The sequence below is a fragment of the Schistocerca nitens genome, chromosome 11 (assembly GCF_023898315.1).
Source record: "Schistocerca nitens isolate TAMUIC-IGC-003100 chromosome 11, iqSchNite1.1, whole genome shotgun sequence".
NCBI classification, from domain to species: Eukaryota; Metazoa; Arthropoda; class Insecta; order Orthoptera; family Acrididae; genus Schistocerca; species Schistocerca nitens.
In genome coordinates, this window is record NC_064624.1 from 12,301,744 (window position 1) to 12,323,061 (window position 21,318).

A 21,318-nucleotide genomic window follows, 5' to 3' on the forward strand; every position below is an offset into this window, starting at 1 on the left:
CTGTACTTCACTGCTGATAGCTGCACCATCTGCAAAAAGTTTGAGGTTACTATTAATATCATCTGCAATGTCATTGATATAAAACATGAACAGTACTGTTCCCAACACACTTCGCCGTGGCACAACTGAAAGTACTTCTCCATCTGAGATATGCTGCGTCCTCCCTGCCAGGAAATCCTAAACCCAGTCAATATTTCATCTGATACACCACATAATTGTACTTTTGATAATGAGCATAGGTGTGGTACTAAGTCAAATACTTTTCGGAAATTGAGAAATACTGCATCTACGCGACAGTCTTCATCTGTGGCTTTACAGATGTCACGTAAGAAAAACGTGAGTTGGGCTTCACGGGAGCGATGTTATCAAAATCCGTGCCAGTTGGCATGGAGGAGGTCGTTCTGTTTGAAATAACTCATTATGTTTGAGCTCGGAGTATATTGTAAGATTCTACAACATATGGATGTGAAGGATAAGAATAAGATGAACATCAACAAAAGTGAAACATGAGTACTGGCATGTAACTGAATTACATCAAGCAGTGCTGAGTGAATCAGATTAACAAATGAGGCACTAAGAGTCATTTTATAATTTGCACGGCAAAATCACTGGCAATTGCTAGTGTAGAGAAGGTTTTAAATGCAGACTGGCAATAGCGAGAAAAGTATTTTCTGAAAAAAAAAAAAAAAAAAAAAAAAAAAAAAATAATTGTTAATATTGAATTTAAATGTTTGGAAATCCTTTTCTGAAGGTATTTGTCTGGAGTTTAGCCTTTCATAGAAGTGAAATGTGGACAATACACAGTTCAGTAAAGAAAAGGATAGAAGCCTTTGAAATCTAGTACTACTGAAGAATGCCGAGATCAGATGACTAGGTCGAATAATGGTCAAGGGTTTACCAAGTCGAACTGAGTAATAAAAGAAATTTATGGCACAACAGTAAGGAGGTTCATGTGGATGTAAGTTGCAGTGGTTAGGTATAGATGAAGAACAGACTAAGCTGGAGAGCTGCATCAAACAAGTCTTTGGACAGAAGATACCAATAACAACATGGTTAGTATGTTAAGTCTGCTTAAATAACTTTCATTTTTGTTAGTTGGTTTTACAGGGCCTATAGTCATACACTCAGAGCATTTTAAGATGTTCCCAAATTTTTTTAGTCTCACAGATTTCCTGCACAATCCACAGGCTGGAGTTTGTGGCTTGTATGTGGTCCAAAGATGAGTCATATAATGGTACTGCTCTCATACTTTTCAATTCCTGTAGGATTTATATATATGAGTCATTGTTACCTAAATTAATAAATAAATGAGATCCCAGCAGAACATTTAAAAAGCAGACCCAGCCCAATTCAGACTTACTCTTAGTCATCCAGTCCATAGGAGAGGCAACAGCTTTTCAGTCTTTGGTCATAGCATCAGTTATTCTTGCATTTAATTATACAAAAAAACGAGGTGTGTCTTTTCCCATGAGCAACTTTTGAAAAATTTCTTGAAACATTTTCAGCAAATCTTTGCAAGGAACATTTGCAGCTGTGACTAGTTTCATCAATATATATAAACACACACACACACACACAAAATTCGAGGTGTGGGGTGGAAGATGGTGTCAAGAAGCTCCTGAGAAACTAATAGAAATTAATAGACGGTGGGGGAGGGGGGGGGCAGATATCACAATAATGACTACTTTTCTCTCGGCTGAGCTATGTTGTTGTTGTTGTGGTTCTCAGTCCTGAGACTGGTTTGATGCAGCTCTCCAAGCTACTCTATCCTGTGCAAGCTTCTTCATCTCCCAGTAGTAGCTTGAAGAGCTGCATCAAACCATTCTCAGGACTGAGAACCACAACAACAACATAGCTCCGCCGAAAGAAAAGTAAAGTCATTATTGTGATATCTGCCCCCCCCACCCTCTATTAATTTCTATTAGTTTCTCAGGAGCTTCTTGACACCATCTTCCACCCCACACCTGGAACACAATAATGACTTTACTTTTATCTCGGCTGAGCTGTATACCAGCCATAAGCAGTAATTTAACTGCAGTTTTTGAGCACTGAGAATTTGTAAGGAATACTATTCACATGATTAACACATTTTGGAATACTAACTATTTTAAAATTTGTGATGTATAAAACTTAGGCCTAATAAAATTTAATTTCGATGCTAGGTTAAAAATGCAGAATTCCTCGAGCGTTCCAGGTAAAATGTGATTCCCTGGGAATGTCAGGTTTTCCGGAATTGTCACCCTGACCTCTTTTACATATCAAAAAAAGCAATGCTTTTTTTCAAAGCAGTAGATCTGCTGTAGCATTCAGATTAAGGTCAATGCAGTAGCAAATTGTCCTCCTTGTGCGAAAACCACCTTACTCTCCTTTTATATGCTCAGCTTCTTATTGTGGAATTTATCTGACTTCTTATGTTATTAAACTCTCTAAACTGAAAAACAAATTAATGATTAGATTTAGGACTTCAATCGTAAAGAAGTTTAGCTACTATTTTCAGATAATCAGCCAAAAGCTTTTCCAAGTACACACTAAAAATGTCCTGAATTAAATTTACATGTAAATGAAACTACTGGCTTGTCTTCACATCTACAATACACCTTTGCAAATCACACTAAAGTTGTCCTGTTTGTAACAAAAGTGTTTGCTGTACTACTCTCACTTTTATTTTCATTTTCAACACACAGGCCAGTAGTCCACGTGGTTTTAGAAGTGCATTTGGTCTGCTTTTTATTGCCAATCTTTTGATTTCCTAACCAATGGCATTCTTAAATATAATAGTTGTTAGAATTGAACTATGTCCACAAGAACACGGATTTTAAAGAAAAGTACATTTTAGCATTTTGGAAAAGTTCATATAATTTGTATGAGTACTAAGAATTTTTTCAGTTGGGGGAGTGGCGGGGAACAGCCAAAAGTTGTTTTTCCAACTGTCTGTCTTGAACCATAACATATCTGTATTTTGTGTTGCATGATGTCATGACTGCACAACATTTCTGAGTCAGTTCATGTTTATGCATGGTGTATTACAGTATTTGACATACTCTTGTGCTGGGTCTTTATTATCCAATGTTGTTTGTTAGGTATGTTAGTGAATCATTTGCTATAAGTGTGTTTCAAGTTGTTACTGGTTGTGTCAGTTTGCAAGCGAGTTATTTTTATTTTGCATATTGCGGCTGGTGGAACCTTGTTTGCATTTGGAACTATTATTACTGTGTGTTTCTTATGGTCAGAGATTTGGTTTTCTTTTTAGTTTTTTGGTCAGTCATGGATATGACACAGAACTTTATGGGTAAGCCATTGCGTATTGCAATGGGCCAAGATACAGTGCCTACAAACAGGCTCCTAAGGTCATTTGGATTGATTACATACAATTTTGTTTTGTTTTTAGGAGCGTATCTTTGTGATAGGAAAGGGGGGGATTCCCGGGATTGTTGGTCAACCCAGACTTATGGAGTGGTGAGTCTGGTAAGTATTTAGTGTTGATTTGGTTTTTTTTATTTAAATATTTACTATACGTATATAGATGTTGTTTGTGTGTATCAATATTTTTGCTGCTGCAAGTTTTCATGAATTTTGAGATTCTTCTTGCTAGTGTTTGGTAATTGTGTTCGATTCGCTAAATATTGTTGTTTACACATTTTTTTATATTAGTTATGTGACAGCATTTTCGTTTATTGTACTATAGCCTTTATTTTAGATACATAGGGGAAGTGAAGATTTGGATAACGGGTTTGAGTGTGTTGGTCTTAGGTACGCAGGCTCCTTTTAAGATGCTATATAGGACAAGTGAAAACTGCAGTATCAGGTTTTGGAATTGTATGGGTTCATTTTATCGAGGGCTTTGTATGAGCTGCAAAGGTCAACATATAGTCAAGCCAAATTTACATGCCAATGGTTTTCGTTTTTGCATTTTTTGGTTGTGTTGAATATTGGGAATTAGGCCTACGTGTTTGATTTTTGCCGAATTTGTTTTGGAATGGTGTTGTAATTCTTATTGTCATATATTTATTTGCCCCCGCCTAACCCCCACCCCACCCTACTTCCCGCGGTTGTTCCGTTACTTTGAGTCCACTGATCAAGTCATGGTCGGCGTATTGTTGGCTATGCGCTTCGTGTCAAGAATCAATGCAGAATGGTGGATTTGCAACTTTCGGTTTTCCCGACCATATTGTCAAAACTGTTTCGTAAACGTTTGGTCCATCCGCCCTTAATGTGGTTTTCAGTGATTTGGATAAGTGGATTCTTAAGTTAGCCTGCTTTACAATAGGCCACAGCGAATTAAATATAGTTGTTATGTTATAGCATAAATACGTGTATACATTTGTGTAATTCAAGAAATGTCTTACAAAGGGAGATACAAAATTTATACGAAATGTAAAAAAACTTTAAAGGCAAGCAGCACTTATTTTTATCCAAACCAATTTCGAACGGAGAATGGCTGTTTAATTCTGGGTCACTATTAATGCCAACAATAGAAGCTTTTTGGTGGCATGCTTCAACGTACCCGGGAGCTACCAGATCAACAGTTCAAAAGAAAAATCACAGAATTTCTATTAAAACTAAATCCATATGAAGATAATGGATTCTTAATGAGCTCCAAGAAAATGGTGTAATGCTAATATTTTTATTATTGTACAATTAGGATATGATGCACTAGTGAACAGGCACATACATACTTTAAAGAATCTTCTAAATATTCATTATTCTGACACACGTAATGCTACAACACTTTTATATGGTGTATATGTGTGTAGTGTGACCACTGACGCTTCAAATGATCACTACAATACAAATAAAATTCAATTCAATATCGACAAAGTGAGAGCGAACAGTCAATATGTTTCAGAGCGTGTAAGAAGTTAATCAATTTCTTTTACTTGCAAGGACACATGCAGTATTACTTCTCTTTTCGAATACGACTAATTTTATTTTAATAAGAAACAGGTTGTTGGTACATAAACTACACAGAGATTTTCTGCCACTTGCTATGCGTTCTTAATCTGATGCTGCATATCTTACCTTTTTTTACTTGCACTTCGCTAAAACCATTTTGATGCCAGCATAGAGTCATGAAGGAAAAGATCCCCATTGTTAGCTTTCAAAACCATTACACAGAGAAGTGTAGCGTTACCCGCCTAATTTCTTTCAAATCAATAGCCTTTTGTTCCAAGAACAATGCTTCGAAATTAACAATGGGTATTGAACACGTCACCTGGAGCGCCAACACTCACAGAAAAACTTATTGAGTAACATGGAATACTTTTATGTCATTATTTAGTTACTATGCTCACATGAACGAACGAAACACTTCATCCCCCCTTTGTTTACTTTTTGCTGCAGTTGCAGGAACAGTCACAAACAGCAGCACATAGCACAACCCAGCCCAGGTGACAAGTCACTGTCGGAATCCACGCAAAGATCATATACGATGTCAATGAAGATGTGACGCCGTCATCGTGAAACCAGCTATTGTGGAACTTCGCTGTGTTTTGAGAGAGCAGAACACTGTCACACTGTAAGTGAAGTCTGTGAACTGCAGTGTCAGTCATCGAGAAAAAAAATAAAAACAACGTAAATTTGTGAGAAAGTGGTTACTTGTGTTGTCTGCGGATGAGCAGACAGCAGCGGGAAGTCAGCTGTCTACCACAGGTAAATACTTTATTTACAATAATATTTTTTGATGTAATTCTCGAAAAGTTCAATACTGACTGATCTAATCAGATGTTTACAGAGTTGTGAGGACACGCTATGCAGTAGTTTAAGGTTAGGAGGATGGGGAGTTTGAAGTACTGTATGAATAGAAAATAAAAGTTAGAGATCTGGCCTCTACCACCCGGCTTTCAATATAGTTTTACATGTCGGCCTCAGCATGGAATTGCGGTAGAGTTTATTCATTCATTCATCCCTAGGCATATTTCGTTGTATGGATGTCACCATTTTTGATTATATGGAGTTGGTTACAAATTACAATCTATTGTGTCTACTTTGTAATTGGTCCAACTTTACTATTCATTTGTAATAATTTTATGTCTTATGAATTCTTTAATGGATGCAAAACCATTTACTAGAAAATGTTCTTTAAGATATGTTTTAAATTTATAGAGTTCCCCTTAGGGTTTTGATCTCATTTGGTAGTTACATACGATCTTGACTCCATGGTAAACATAGTGGTTTGGGCCTTTGCTATATTCATTCTATCGAGGTACAAGCAATCACTTTATCTAGTTTGACGATTGTGTGTGGAGCTGTTTCCTGCATACTGATTAGCGTTTCTCTTTTTTTACTTTTGTATAAAACTGTAGTTTGTGGTATTTATTCACTTGGAACTGTCAGAATAGGGCTACCCCATTTCTGGAATAGCTCAATGCAGAGGGCCCTTTTGTGGCCCTTGCTCGTAATTTTGAAGATTCATTTTTGCAATTTGAACATGTTTTCCACATTCTGAGCTTTCGCACTACAGAATATTATGCCATAACTTATGAAAGAATGGGTATGTGCATAGTACATTGCTTTTAGGCCTGAGCTATTACACAGTGTGGTTAATATTTGTAAGACATAGCATGCTGTGCTAATTCTTTATCAAGTACTCCAATATGTTCATCCCATTTTAATTGCTGATCACATGCATACTTAAAAATGTTGTGCCATCAACACTCTTTGTGGTTTCATTATGTACTTTTGCTATAATAGGTTTTTTGTTTATGTATAAGCTCATGTTATTAGTCTTTTTACATTAAGAGTTAATTAGTTGTTGTATGAACAGTTGCAGACAGCCTTAAGTACCTTTTCAGCTTTTACTTCTAATGTTTCTGGTGTCTTCCTGTCGTTAGCAAATAACACAGTTTCTCCTTGTATGACCCACATTGGAAGTCATTAATGGAAATGAGAAACAGTATTGGGCCTAACACACTCATTTGAGGGACTCTGCTGTTCAAATATTCTTGATCTGAAAGGTGTTTTGCATATAATTTGAGCCACTTGAAATTTGAGATGTCTCTTTCCTATGCACTTTGTCTGCTCGGTCAGACCTAAAGATTTATTTACTACTTCCATCATTTCTATAGCTTCAAGTTTACCTAAATGTATTTCATGATCAACTGCTGTACTAAGGTCTAGGAAAATGCCTGTTACTTGTTGTCCATTATCTGTGCCTTCTAAAACTGCTTTTGGAAATTTTTCTGCAGCAGCTTCTGTTCCATTTCTGTTCCTGAAAACAAACTGTTCTTTGCATCAAAGTTGGTATTTGTTTAAATAATCCGTAAGTCTGTTTTCACTCCAGTTTCTATTATTTTTGAAATGGAAGACAGTAACGAAGCTGGTCTGTAATTCTCTGTATTTTCTGTATCACAATTTTTATGTATGGAAAGAACTTTTACCTGCTTTAAGTAATCAGAAAAGCAACCTGGTGAGAATGACTTGTTTATAATGTCTGTCGAGAATGACTCATTTATAATGTCTGTTAGGGGTGCTTTTATGCTGCTAATGCAATTTTTTACTAGACACATTGGAACGTCATCTCGACCTGTGGACATTTTACTCTTAAATATATGTACAATCCTACTGATTTCCTTCCCAGTGGTAGGTAATGGCAGCATTGTACGAGGTTTATTTTAGCTGTGTACTGTATTTTAGGAGGCTTTTCTTGCAATTTGGTTGCTATATTACTAAAGTAGTTTTTTACAAAGTTGTCCATGTTCTTAGGCTTATCAATTAAACTATCGTTATTTCTAATTTTTATGTTCATCTTTATGCTGCCTGTTTCTTGTTTTACTACATTCCAAATGGCTTTGGTTTTATTCTTTGAATTGTGCTTGGTCTTATCCTTTTCGATTTATTTTCTTTAATGGAGCTGAGATATTTGAGCATTTCAGATAATTTTCTGATATTTTTTGTTATCCAGTCCCCATCAGAATATACTACCTAAGGAAATTTTAATTTGAATATATTCACGAATTTGTATAATTTTTTTGTTTCCATTTGTTTCTGAATATGCTTCTGACCATGTCTGACTGATCATCTGCATTGCAAATTCACATCTTTTTGATTTCGAAAACACCGTTCTGTAGCTAAACTCTTTTGTTTGTTTCTTTGTATGTATGGTTTGTGGTGTTCACTGTTTATTTCTTTTCTCTTTTTGAAATAAATTAAGATAAAAAGACTACTAGAGATCCATTGAGGGTTTGAGTCACTGTACCCCAGAAAGGATTCGCTGTCACCGTGTCAGTTGTGCTTTTGCATAATGAATATAGGTTGTAGGCTGCCAATCCTGCGGCAGCCCAAGCTATTGCTTGTTTATCCTCACAGTTGACTGTCAGTCTGCCACAAAAAGTGTCATTATTTTATAATTGATTTATAAAATTATTGAGGCTTTCGTGGCCACTTGAATGTCAATCACTGGTGATGGCGAAACGTCAGGAAAATTGTCAGTCAAATGTTGGCCAAAGGACCTGAGACAGAAGCCAACAGACATTACCTTCATTTGATTTGTCTCTTAATTTGATTCTTGCCATGATATGCTTCATTTTTATGTCTCCACCTGTTTGCGTACTTTGAACATTACAAATTATGCTGCTATGCAGGACTGTGAAATTATCTGTATTGTACTTATTAGCTCTGTAATTCCAGGTTTTTGTTAGAAATAGTTGTTACAAGTATGCAGATATTACTATAATTTGCTCGGTGAGGTAGGTGACAGTATCAGGTTAGTCGTTTCTTTTTGTTCTTATTGTGTCAACCAGTGATGAATTTTTCTGTTCTATGACTTAAGATACTATTTAACTTAAACTTTCAATTAATTAGTTTATGTTATCTTTAATTGACTCACTGCACGTATATCACTATTTGCTTTCTATTATGTAAACTTTTAATGTTTATGAAGCCTGTAAATTTTGTAGGCAGTGGACTTTTCCATATTAACAGTTCAATAATATCGCGCCCCCGGCAATAAAAAGTGACAGAAACCGAAATGCAGCAATTATTGGTTTGTCATTGAAAAATACATATGGAGTACCCTGACGTGCAAGAAAAATGTACTGAGATTTAATTCCGACTATACTTACTGGAAATTTGAAGGAAGCTTCTGCTGTTTCTTTATATGTTTCAGGGCATTAATTTTTTAATATGTGTTTCCTCAGGCATTGCATTTCTCTAGTTGACCCCTTATTCTTGTCAGTCAGTCCCTCCACTCCCCCTCGCTCTAATAGTGCTTCACCTCGATTGGCAAAGATAGGGGTAAATTAAAACCACATCGACGAAATGGATCCCATCCTACAGTGGAACTTGCAGATGTTCAGGATGCATGTGGAAGTACTGTCACTTATCTAAGGGTAAACCACTGTGTCTGTGTCTGAGGAGACTCATTTCCATCAATCATACACCCCTGAGCTACGACGCTATGTGCTCCACAAAAAGGACGACCTGAGTGGAGAGAGAGCTAGAGGAGGCGTAGGTGTTATTGTCAGTACCAACTAACACTCCTCGCTTCTCTCACTTAAGACAACATTACCACCAGTTGCCGTATCAGGGCACGTGCGTCATCCGTTGACAATATGTTTCCTTTACTTGCCCACATGATGCACTTGACAAAGAGGCCCTGACTGACCTTATTACACAGCTCCCCCGCCCCTTCATCCTATGTGGTGATTTTAATGCACACAATGTGCTTTGGGGCTCTGCAACTGCCTGCCCCAGAGGTGGAGCAACTGAGAGGCTTCTCGTGTCATCGTGCCCGTACTTGCTAAATGTGGGAGTGAGCACTGGGTTATTCTCTGCCATTTATCTCCCACTTTGCTCTTCAGCTCTTGCTCACACTGCTCAATGGGAAGTGGTCAGTGAGCTGCACAGAAGTCATCACTTCCCGATCTGGATTCACCTGCACGTTGGGGTGAAACCCGAAAGGAAACTGACACAATGGGTGCTCGGTAGAGTAGACTGGACACTTTATAGCCAGTTGGCCCAGTTCGAACATTGTGCAAATGTCGAGGCACGGGTGGATCCACTGTGCTACTGCAACAACCATTCTGCAGTCCACGGGACAACAGAAGAGGCAACCTGTCCCTTGGCAGAATGCCGCTGCAATCTGCAGGCGTGTGACTCTGCGTAGGTTCAAGTGTCCGTCAACTGCAGAGAATCTCGCAGCCTTTCAGGTGGTGAGGGCAAAGTGTCACCGAACTATTCTAGAGAGCAAGAAGAGGTTGTGGCAACAGTTCCTGAACACCATTAATCGTTCCACCAAAACTTCCGTTGTGTGGGAGAGGACGTAGGTGCCCCACAGCTGCTGTAATGGGGAACCGCATTCTCCAGACCGATCCACTAAACATTGCCGAGACTATGGTGGCATATTTTGCCACAGTTACTGCAACGACCAGTCAGGATCCAGGTTTCCATCCCCATAGAGCGGTTACTGAGAAGTGTAGTCTGGACTTCCGGTCCACCTCTGAAGAAGATTACAACTGCCCATTTTCCATGTGGGAGCTGGATTCTGCATTGTCTGCAGCTCGTGACACATCCCGTGTTCACGACAGCATCCGTTACAGTAGGCTGCGGCACCTCACGAGGCGAAACAAAAATATCCTTCTCGCACTTTTTAATGCCATTTGGGTGTCAGGTCACTTTCCCGACTCGTGGCACGATGCAATTTCAATTCCTCTTTTAAAACCTGGCAAAGCCTGTATGTGCCCAAGTAGTTACTGTAGTGTTACCCTCACTAGCTGTATGGGGAAGACCTTGGAGCAGATGGTCTCCTGCTGCCTTGTCTGGATCTTAGACTCCAGACAACTCTGTAGTCATTTTCAGTGTGGGTTCAGGACGTATCACTCCACCTTTGATAAACTTGCCCTCCTAGAGGTGGCTATACAACACGATTTCCTACACCAGCATCACCTTCTAGGTATATTTTTTGGCATCGAGAAGGCCTACGATACTACTTGGAGGCACCTTATCCTGGAGCAGCTTCACAAATGGAGTTTTCGTGGTAATCTTCCCATTTTTATTCAGTCCTTCCCCTCGCCACGATATTTTAGATATCGAGTCAGTAACCCCTGTCTGATCACTTTGAGCACGAGAACAGTGTCCGTCAAGGTAGGGTTTTAAGTGTGACTGTCTTTGCCATAGCTGTTAATAGCGTTACATGCAGAGTGAAAAGTTCTGTCCAGTGTTCTTTGTTTGTGTACGACTTCTCCGTGTTTGGCCTTCTTCAAGCCTCGCAACGACAACACGTCATTTGCAACTATTCGATGTTTGGACGGATGGACGCAGAAGAGTGGTTTCACATTTTCCACTGAGAAGTCTGTGTGTGTGTTCCTCTTAACCATTCTCGTTCCATTTTAATCTTTCCTGAGCTGAGGATGAGGGCACTGTTCTTACTTTTAAAGACACAGTGAGTTTCTCGGGCTTCATATTTGACTGTAGGCTTACACGGTTACCGCATCTTAAGGACTTGAAAAAATTGTTACTCGTGGCTTTAATTATTTTAAAGTGTCTTAGCCACAGTACGTGGGGAGCAGACAGGGCTCGTCCGTTCCGGTTTTACAGGGCATTTGCGTGCTCTCGGCTCGATTACGGGTGCACGGTGTACGGGTCTGCGAGACTCTCTTACTTAAAGATGTCGGACGTGGTGCACCGTGAAGGGATTCGGTTGGCCACTGGGGCATTCAGAACTAGCCCCATTCCTAGCCTCTGTGCAGAGGCAGGTGAAGCACTACGTCACGTCAGACGCCGGCTACTTAAGGTGTGCCAGGCGTATAAAACACTGTCCGTACATTACACACCCACCTGCTGTACCATTGCTCAGCCTCAACTTGAAATGCTTGTTTGTAACCGGCAACAGGCAACGAGGCCCTGTGGGATTTGTGCACGCGATTGCCTTCTAGGAATGGGTGGGGCCGGTCCTCACGTTTCCCATTGTGATGGGAGCAGATTTCTACCGTGGCTTCTCCAGGGTCCAGACTTATTTTAGACCTGATGAATTTTAAGAAAGATTGTATGTCAAATTTTACATTTCAGTCTCTGTTTTTTAACATTTTAGATCTGCATCACGGCTCCGAGCGAGGGAATTCCCTCGGCTGCTCTGTCGTGTTCCTCAACTGTGTCACCGGGACTTGCCTTCCTGACGAGTATACCGTTTTCTCAGCGGAGCTCCAGGCGATCCTGAAGCCACTCGAGTAGGTGTGGCAAACTGTTTCTCATTTGCTCCGATTCCCTTAGTGCCTTACAATCGTTACAGAACCTGTACCCAGCTGAGGAGTCGGTACGGCTGATATACGACCGACTGTACTCGCTCCGTCGGCAGGGTAAGCGAGTGTCATTCTGCCGGGTGTCGGGTCACGTAGGGTTACGGGGAAATAAACAGGCCGATCGGGCTGCCGAGGACAGGATGTGGTACAGTGTCCTATTCCCTTGCAGGCTGTTGTTTCTGCACTACACAGGAAGTGCACGCAGTTGTGGGATGAGGAATGGCTCGCGGTGACAGCCAGTAAGCTCCAGCTGGTGAAGTCGACAACCCGGCCGTGGTGTTCTTCCTGCCAGTAGTTTTTGGCAGGATGAAGCGATTGTCACGTGTCTTAGAATTGAGCACTGCCCTCTCACACACAACTTTTTGCTACAGCGAGAGTATCCCCCATTTTGTGATGCTTGTGGCTGTGGCTAAGGTTTTAAAGTTTTGTGATGTGTCTGGACTCTGACCTAAACTTTAAGGCTGGAGGTTTTAGTGCGTTAAAGAGTGGATGGCTTCTCCTTTTTTTATTATTGTGGTCAGCCAGCCATTTCCATCTGCTATATTGTTTTAGCTCCTGTCATTAATGTTTTACAACTGACACAATACTTTGTTCTGTCATTCTGAGCGGGTATGCACGTAGTTTTACAACTTTTGTACCTGTGTTTTACGTGCTGTTTTATCTTACTTTTTTGTGTATTTTATTGACACTCGTCTCCATCTGTTTTCACGCAGCTGCTAAAGACCTTACTGTCTTGTGCCCATACAAACATGTCTGAGTCCGTGCAATGTACAGTTTAGTAGATTCTAGGTATTCTTTTAGGCTATAGAGAAATAAAATTAAATAACCTCTTAATTTATTTCAGAAATCAGTTGTCTGTTCAGTCCATTTTGTTGTGCATGGGATTTAGTATATAAATTGCATCCAAAGTTTGAGACCTTATTCAGTTAATTTGATTCATTTCCTATGGAAATAATTGTCACTCTATATTGCTTGTGTTGCAATTGTGTGTGTGTCTATTTAACTGTGCATAATTGTTAAAAACATGTTTACTGAAGGGACACTAGTGATATTAAAATTTTTGCATTTATTTCTGCAGGATGGTTACTGGGTGAAATTTGCATTGCATGTAACAGTCTCCTTTTGATATTTAATTAGCCATTGTATAAGCATGTGTGCTGCATTTCTCCAGACTGTGATGCGGCATGATAAGTGGTAGTAGATTAGGCCATCGTACATTGTAAACAATGTGCATGTATTTACTCTGTTTAGACATCATTCTGATTAAGAATATGCTACTGCTTATTTTAAGCATACTTTGCAGATAATGTCCTCCTATGTCAAGTGTTTATCAACAATGGCACCCAAGAATTTGTGATTACCTACCTCTTGACAACTAAGTTTTTCAGTCCTAACAAAACTCTACCATCTGGTGAGCAAAATGTATGAGACAGGTGAAATACCATCAGACTTCAAGAAGAGTATAATAATTCCAATCCCAAAGAAAGCAGGTGTTGACAGATGTGAAAATTACCGAACTATCAGTTTAATAAGTCATGGCTGCAAAATACTAACGCGAATTCTTCACAGACAAATGGAAAAACTGGTAGAAGCTGACCTCGGGGAAGATCAGTTTGGATTCCGTAGAAATATTGGAACACGTGAGGCAAAACTGACCATACGACTTATCTTAGAAGCTAGATTAAGAAAAGGCAAACCTACATTTATAGCATTTGTAGACTTAGAGAAAGCTTTTGACAATGTTGACTGGAATACTCTCTTTCAAATTCTGAAGGTGGCAGGGGTAAAATACAGGGAGCGAAAGGCTATTTACAATTTGTACAGAAACCAGATGGCAGTTATAGGAGTCGAGGGGTACGAAAGGGAAGCTGTGGTTGGGAAGGGAGTGAGACAGGGTTGTAGCCTCTCCCCGAGGTTATTCAATCTGTATATTGAGCAAGCAGTGAAGGAAAGAAAAGAAAAATTCGGAGTAGGTATTAAAATCCATGGAGAAGAAATAAAAACTTTGAGGTTTGCCTATGACATTGTAATTCTGTCAGACAGCAAAGGACTTGGAAGAGCAGTTGAACGGAATGGACAGTGTCTTGAAAGGAGGATATAAGATGAACATCAACAAAAGCAAAACGAGGATAATGGAATGTAGTCTAATCAAGTTGGGTGATGCTGAGGGAATTAGATTAGGAAATGAGACACTTAAAGTAGTAAAGGAGTTTTGTTATTTGGGGAGCAAAATAACTGATGATGGTCGAAGTAGAGAGGATATAAAATGTAGACTGGCAATGGCAAGGAGAGCATTTCTGAAGAAGAGAAATTTGTTAACATCGAGTATAGATTTAAGTGTCAGGAAGTCGTTTCTGAAAGTATTTGTATGGAGTGTAGCCATGTATGGAAGTGAAACATGGACGATAAATAGTTTGGACAAGAAGAGAATAGAAGCTTTTGAAATGTGGTGCTACAGAAGAATGCTGAAGCTTAGATGGGTAGATCACATCACTAATGAGGAGGTACTGAACAGAATTGGGGAGAGGAGGAATTTGTGGCACAATGTGAGTAGAAGAATGGATCGGTTGGTAGGGCATGTTCTGAGGCATCAAGGGATCACCAATTTAGTATTGGAGGGTAAAAATCGTAGGGGGAGACCAAGAGATGAATACACTAAGCATATTCAGAAGGATGTAGGTTGCAGTAGGTACTGGGAGATGAAGCAGCTTGCACAGGATAGAGTAGCATGGAGAGCTTCATCAAACCAGTCTCAGGACTGAAGACCACAACAACAACGAGAACTGAATTACCTAGTTCAAGACGAATTTTGTTAATGTTTGTAGATTTATTTGTTCATAATTGTGTGTACATTGTCCGACGTGCATTTTGTAACAAGTTGATTTTACTGATAAGTAGGTAGAATTTTTCTGTATCGCACTTTCAGACACTGTCTCATTTATTTATTTACACATCAAGTTCCGTAGGACCAAATTGAGGAGCAACTCTCCAAGGTCATGGAACATGTCAATACATGAAACTACAACTTAAAAGTAATAACAGATAAAGTTTCAGTAAATGCAGTCAACAATGTAACATAAGAATTATCTGAATTTTTCAAGGAACTCCTCAACAGAATAGGAGGAGTGACCCAGGAGTAAACTCTTCAGTTTCGATTTGAAAGCGCGTGGATTACTGCTAAGATTTTTAAATTCTTGTAGAAGATTATTGAAAATGGATGCAGCAGTATAGTGTACACCTTTCTGCACAAGAGATACGGAAGTCCGATCCAGATGCAGGTTTGTTTTCTGCCGAGTATTAACCGAGTGGAAGCCACTTATTCTTAGGAATAAGCTAATACTGTTAACAAGAAATGACAGTAAAGAATATATGTGTTGAGAGGTCAGTGTCAAAATAGTCAGACTAGTGAACAAGAGGTTAGTGAACTTACACCACCTACTGCCCAATTCTGAGCCAAAATTATCCTTTTAGAATGGGACGAGTTACATCAAAATGCAAAACCATATGACATAAGCGAATGAAAATAAGCAAAGTAGACTAATTTTTGTGTCGAACAATCACTTATTTCAGACACCGTTCGAATAGTAAAAATGGCAGTATTAAGTCTTTGAACAAGATCCTGATCGTGGGCTGTCCACGACAGTTTACTATGTATCTGAACACCTAGAAATTTGAACTGCTCAGTTTCACTAATCATATGACCATTCTGTGAAATTAAAGCGTCTGGATTTGTTGAATTGTGTGTCAGAAACTGTAAAAACTGTGTCTTACTGTGATTTAGCGTTTATTTTCTACAAGCCATGAACTTATGTCATGAACTGCATTGTTTGAAACCTAGCTAATGTTGCTTTACCACCAGGCTAGTGTCATCAGCAAATAGAAATATTTTAGAGTTTCCCATAATACTAGAGGGCATATCATTTATATAAATAAGGAACAGGAGTGGCCCCAACACTGATCCCTGGGGGCACCCCCCATTTGACCGTTCCCCACTCAGACCTCACATCATAGCCATTCTCAACACTGTGAATAATGGCCTTTTGCTACCTGTTGTTAAAGCGAGTCTGAACCAATTGTCAGCTACTCCCCATATTCCGTAGTGATCCAACTTCTGGAGCAATACTTTCTGATCAACACAATCAAACACCTTAGTTAAATAAAAAAATACACCTAGCGTTCGAAATCTTTTATTTAACCCATCCAGTACCTTACAGAGAGAAGAGAATATAACATTTTCAGGTATTAAGACTTCTAAAGCTGAACTGTTCATTTGACAGCAAATTGTGTGATATGAAATGATCAATTACCCTTACATACACCACCTTTTCAATAATTTTAGCAAACACTGATGGCATAGAAATTGGTCTAAAATTGTCTACATTATCCCTTTCTCCCTTTCTATAAAATGGCTTTATTACTGAGTACTTTAATCGTTCAGGAAACTGACCATTCCTTAAGGAAAAATTACAAATATGGCTAAATACAGGGCTAACACGTGCAGCACAGTACTTTAATATCCTGCGAGACACTCCATCCTATCCATGAGAGTCCTTAGTCTTCAGTGATTTAATTATTGACTCAATCTCCCTCTTGTCTGTATCATAGAGGAGTATTTCAGACATCAATCTCAGAAACGCATTTGCCAAGAAAGTTATATGATTCCCTGTAGAAACTAAGTTTTTATTTCATTCACCCACAATGCTTAGAAAGTGATTGTTAAATACTACACATATCTCTGACTTAACTGTAATAGAAATATTTTTACTACAAACTGACTTTAAATCGTCAACCTTGTGCTGTTGATCAGACACTTCCTTCACAACTGACCATATGGTTTTATCTTGTGAATTAGCTGTTCTATTTGCATTCTACATATTCTTTGCCTTCCTAATAACATTTTTAGCCACCTTACAATACTGTTTGTAATGGACTATTGCAGCTCGATTGTGACTACTTCTAACATTTTGATATAATTCCCGCTTGTCAGCCACCCGGGCTGCCTACTACTGCTAGTACCCTGTTTAGAATGCTCTAAAGGAAAGCAACTCTCAAAGAGCACGAGAAATGTCTTAAGGAAAGCATTATATTTGTCATCTGTTTAGCACATTAAACCAGGAGAAAAATGACATCCCTTGGATAGATCTGTAATGAATTACAGAATAAGGAAATATAAATGTGAAATCCACCAAATACGACTCGATAGCTGTGGAAGCTGTGAAATCAAGATTGTGCTATGTGATACGCTTTTCTTACACAACCTGAGTACTGTACATGTGATCTCAGCCAATCAGAACACGTATGAGAGTACATTACAGCTGATGTAATCAGCCAATAATATCATCACATTTTCAGTGTATGAACACACAAATGACAAAAAAATTGTAAGTATGGAACACAAATAAAGAAATATTCCAGTGCAAAGCTGTAACATACCTGTAGTTTCCCCGAAAGTCACGGAATTGTAGTTGCTAGTCTTCCTCGCAACATTCTTCGAAAGAATTATTTCATTCCACTTCTGCTGGGTGGGTAATATTTACTCACTTCAACAAAAAGTTATGCAATATTTTTTTCTGGTGATATGCTTGATAGTCAGCTTGTGTGAACAGAATGATCTTTTGTATCAACAAAGTTCAGAGTATGGGTCACTTTAAGGTGCAGAGAACCTTCAGTACCTCGAGTGAGTGTTGTATGAGCCGAAGCAGTCACTAATGATCATAATCCTAGGGAGGATCTTTTCCTTTATTATCGTGAAAAACTCTTCCTCGCTTCTACATTCAATGGAGCATTTTTTCGGCCCTCACTGAATTTCACCGAACACCCAATTTGGAACGATTTCGTGGCCTGTGTTGTTTCCTTTTCCCAAATTTTGCTTCGCTAACCCACAACTAAACTGTTGCACTCCAACCTATCTTAGACCTCTGGCTACACTACAGATCAGTCTGTCACAACAACTGGATTTTTGCTGCCAATTCAAGCTGTGTTCTTATTTCCCAGCCTAACACCACCATCCTAACAACACCATAGGAAATCACAAGGTACTGGGAAATACCACACTCCTGAAAATTGCTAGCTGTTCGTAGAATAACAGCCGAGTGCTTGTAACAACAAAGAATATATAAGTCAGCTTCATTCTGAGCAATTTAGCACGGGATCACCAAACCCTCCTAGAATTTAGGCTTGCAATTGGTACAAATTTGTGGCTCCTGCTAACATTTTGAGCAGTAAAATTGTTAGTATAGGGTGTAAAATAGGACATTTTGTTCGTGGCATACCACTAGAGGCTGTGTAATTAACAAGTGTGTAAATATATTTAAAAACAAAGAAGCTGTAACTTACCAAACGAAAGTGTTGGTATGTTGATAGAGACAACAAAAACAATAAAAACACACACACACACAAATTTCAAGCTTTTGCAACCAAAGGTTGCTTCGTCAGGAAAGAGGGAAGGAGAGGGAAAGACGAAAGGATGTGGGTTTTAAGTCATTCCAATCCCGGGAGCGGAAAGACTTACTTTAGGGGAAAAAAAGGACAGGTATACACTCGCGCACACATATACACACACATATCCATCCACACACACACACACACACACACACACACACACGCAGACATGTGTAAATGCAAAGAGGTTGGGCAGAGATACCAGTCGAGGCGGAAGTACAGAGGCAAAAATGTTGAATGACAGGTGAGGTATGAGCGACGGCAACTTGAAATTAGCAGAGGTTGAGGCCTGGTGGGTAACAGGAAGAGAGAATATATTGAAGGGCAAGTTTCCATCTCCGGAGTTCTGATAGGTTGGTGTCAGTGGGAAGTATCCAGATAACCAGGACGGTGTAATACTGTGCCAAGATGTGCTGGCCGTGCACCGAGGCATGTTTAGCCACAGGGTGATCCTCATTACCAACAAACACTGTCTGCCTGTGTCCGTTCATGCGAATGGACAGTTTGTTGCTGGTCATTCCCACATAGAAAGCTTCACAGTGTAGGCAGGTCAGTTGGTAAATCACGTGGCTGCTTTCACACGTGGCTCTGCCTTTGATCGTGTACACCTTCCGGGTTACAGGACTGGAGTAGATGGTGGTGGGAGGGTGCACGGGACAGGTTTTACACCGGGGGCGGTTACAAGGGTAGGAGCCAGGGGGTAGGGAAGGCGGTTTGGGGATTTCATAGGGATGAACTAACAGGTTACGAAGGTTAGGTGGACGGCGGAAAGACACTCTCGGTGGAGTGGGGAGGATTTCGTGAAGGATGGATCTCATTTCAGGGCAGGATTTGAGGAAGTCATATCCCTGCTGGAGAGCCACATTCAGAGTCTGATCCAGTCCTGGAAAGTATCCTGTCACAAGTGGGGCACTTTTGGGGTTCTTCTGTGGGAGGTTCTGGGTTTGAGGGGATGAGGAAGTGGTCTCGTAATTTGCTTCTGTACGAGGTGGGGAGGGTAGTTGCGGGATGCGAAAGCTGTTTTCAGGTTATTGGTGTAATGGTTCAGGGATTCAGGACTGGAGCAGATTCGTTTGCCACGAAGACCTAAGCTGTAGGGAAGCGACCGTTTGATGTGGAATGGGTGGCAGCTGTCATAATGGAGGTACTGTTGCTTGTTGGTGGGTTTGATGTGGACGGACGTGTGAAGCTGGCCATTGGACAGGTGGAGGTCAACATCAAGGAAAGTGGCATGGGATTTGGAGTAGGACCAGGTAAATCTGATGGAACCAAAGGAGTTGAGGTTGGAGAGGAAATTCTGGAGTTGTTCTTCACTGTGAGTCCAGATCATGAAGATGTCATCAATAAATCTGTACCAAACTTTGGGTTGGCAGGCCTGGGTAACCAAGAAGGCTTCCTCTAAGCGACCCACGAATAGGTTGGTGTACGAGGGGGGCCATCCTGGTACCCGTGGCTGTTCCCTTTAATTGTTGGTATGTCTGGCCTTCAAAAGTGAAGAGGTTGTGGGTTAGGATGAAGCTGGCTAAGGTAATGAGGAAAGAGGTTCCTCCGCTAATTTCAAGTTGCCGCCGCTCATACTTCACCTGTCATTCAACATCATCTTTGCCTCTTTACTTCTGCCTCGACTGACATCTCTGCCCAACCTCTTTGCATTTACATATGTCTGCCAGTGTGTGTGTGTGTGCGTGTGTGTGCGTGTGTGTGTGCGTGCGTGTGTGTGTGTGCGTGCGTGCGTGTGTGCGCGCGCGAGTGTATACCTGTCCTTTTTTCCCCCTAAGGTAAGTCTTTCCGCTCCCAGGATTGGAATGACTTAAAACCCACATCCTTTCGTCTTTCCCTCTCCTTCCCTCTTTCCTGACGAAGCAACCTTGGGTTGCGAAAGCTTGAAATTTGTGTGTGTGTTTTTTATTGTTTTTGTTGTCTCTATCAGCATACTGACACTTTCGTCTGGTAAGTTACAGTTTCTTTGTTTTTAGATATATTTTTCCCATGTGGAATGTTTCCCTCTATTATATTCATAACAAGTGTGTAAACTATTAATAACGACTTCCTTTGAATAAAATATGGAGTAGCAAAATTTACGATGATTTAGTAACAATAACACCTTCCCTCCCCCTCACGATCCCCCCCCCCCCCTCCTCTCTGCTGTTCTAGGATTAAGTTCTTCTGTTGTCACACCCAAGCTGTGCCATAGCCTTGGAAATGATGATATGGAAACCATGACACATTCAGAATAAAATGACAATATATTTCTCTCAAACAGTAGTGGGAATGTCATTACCTCATTTGCATTAGTTTAAGATGTCGTTTTACACCTCAACCTCACACATCCCTGATGGGGGGGGACAGAACCAAAATTACGAATGAAGCTGTAGCTATTTTTATTTCTACACTTCATGTACTTTGTGTGTGCACAAGACAAAATAGTCACATTGTCACCGGCTAAATAGACCACGCCTACTATGCTCAGTTAATCGGCTACCTGGATAATGTGTCGTGTGCTCAGATTGTGTAACAAAAGCACATCGTTCAGCACAATCTCGATTTCGCAGTTTCAGAAGGTATCGTGCCGTGTTAGGTGCATTCCATATTTATACTTGCTCAGTCCACAAATACGCAGTTTCAGTACTACAGCGCATTAAAA

At 40.0% G+C, this 21,318-nt stretch overlaps 2 protein-coding genes across 8 annotated transcripts in view; one reads left to right on the forward strand and one right to left on the reverse strand.

The window, feature by feature from the left end:
- Positions 1-5,392, reverse strand: part of LOC126213520 (zinc finger protein 436-like) — a 189,674-nt gene extending 184,282 nt beyond the window's left edge. For all 3 annotated transcript variants that reach the window (XM_049941353.1, XM_049941352.1, XM_049941351.1), the window contains exon 1: positions 5,020-5,392. The gene's annotated coding sequence lies outside the window, so the exon portion shown is untranslated. The remainder of the gene's footprint in view (positions 1-5,019) is intronic.
- Positions 5,393-5,399: 7 nt separating this feature from the next.
- LOC126213522 (uncharacterized) overlaps positions 5,400-21,318 on the forward strand; it is a 173,677-nt gene continuing 157,758 nt past the window's right edge. Inside the window, exons 1-2 of one of the 5 annotated variants that reach the window (XM_049941356.1) lie at positions 5,405-5,649; positions 12,026-12,165. The gene's annotated coding sequence lies outside the window, so the exon portion shown is untranslated. Of the gene's footprint in view, positions 5,650-12,025; positions 12,166-21,318 lie in introns of all 5 variants that reach the window. The other 4 variants (XM_049941355.1, XM_049941358.1, XM_049941354.1 and 1 more) reach the window with 4 other exon arrangements.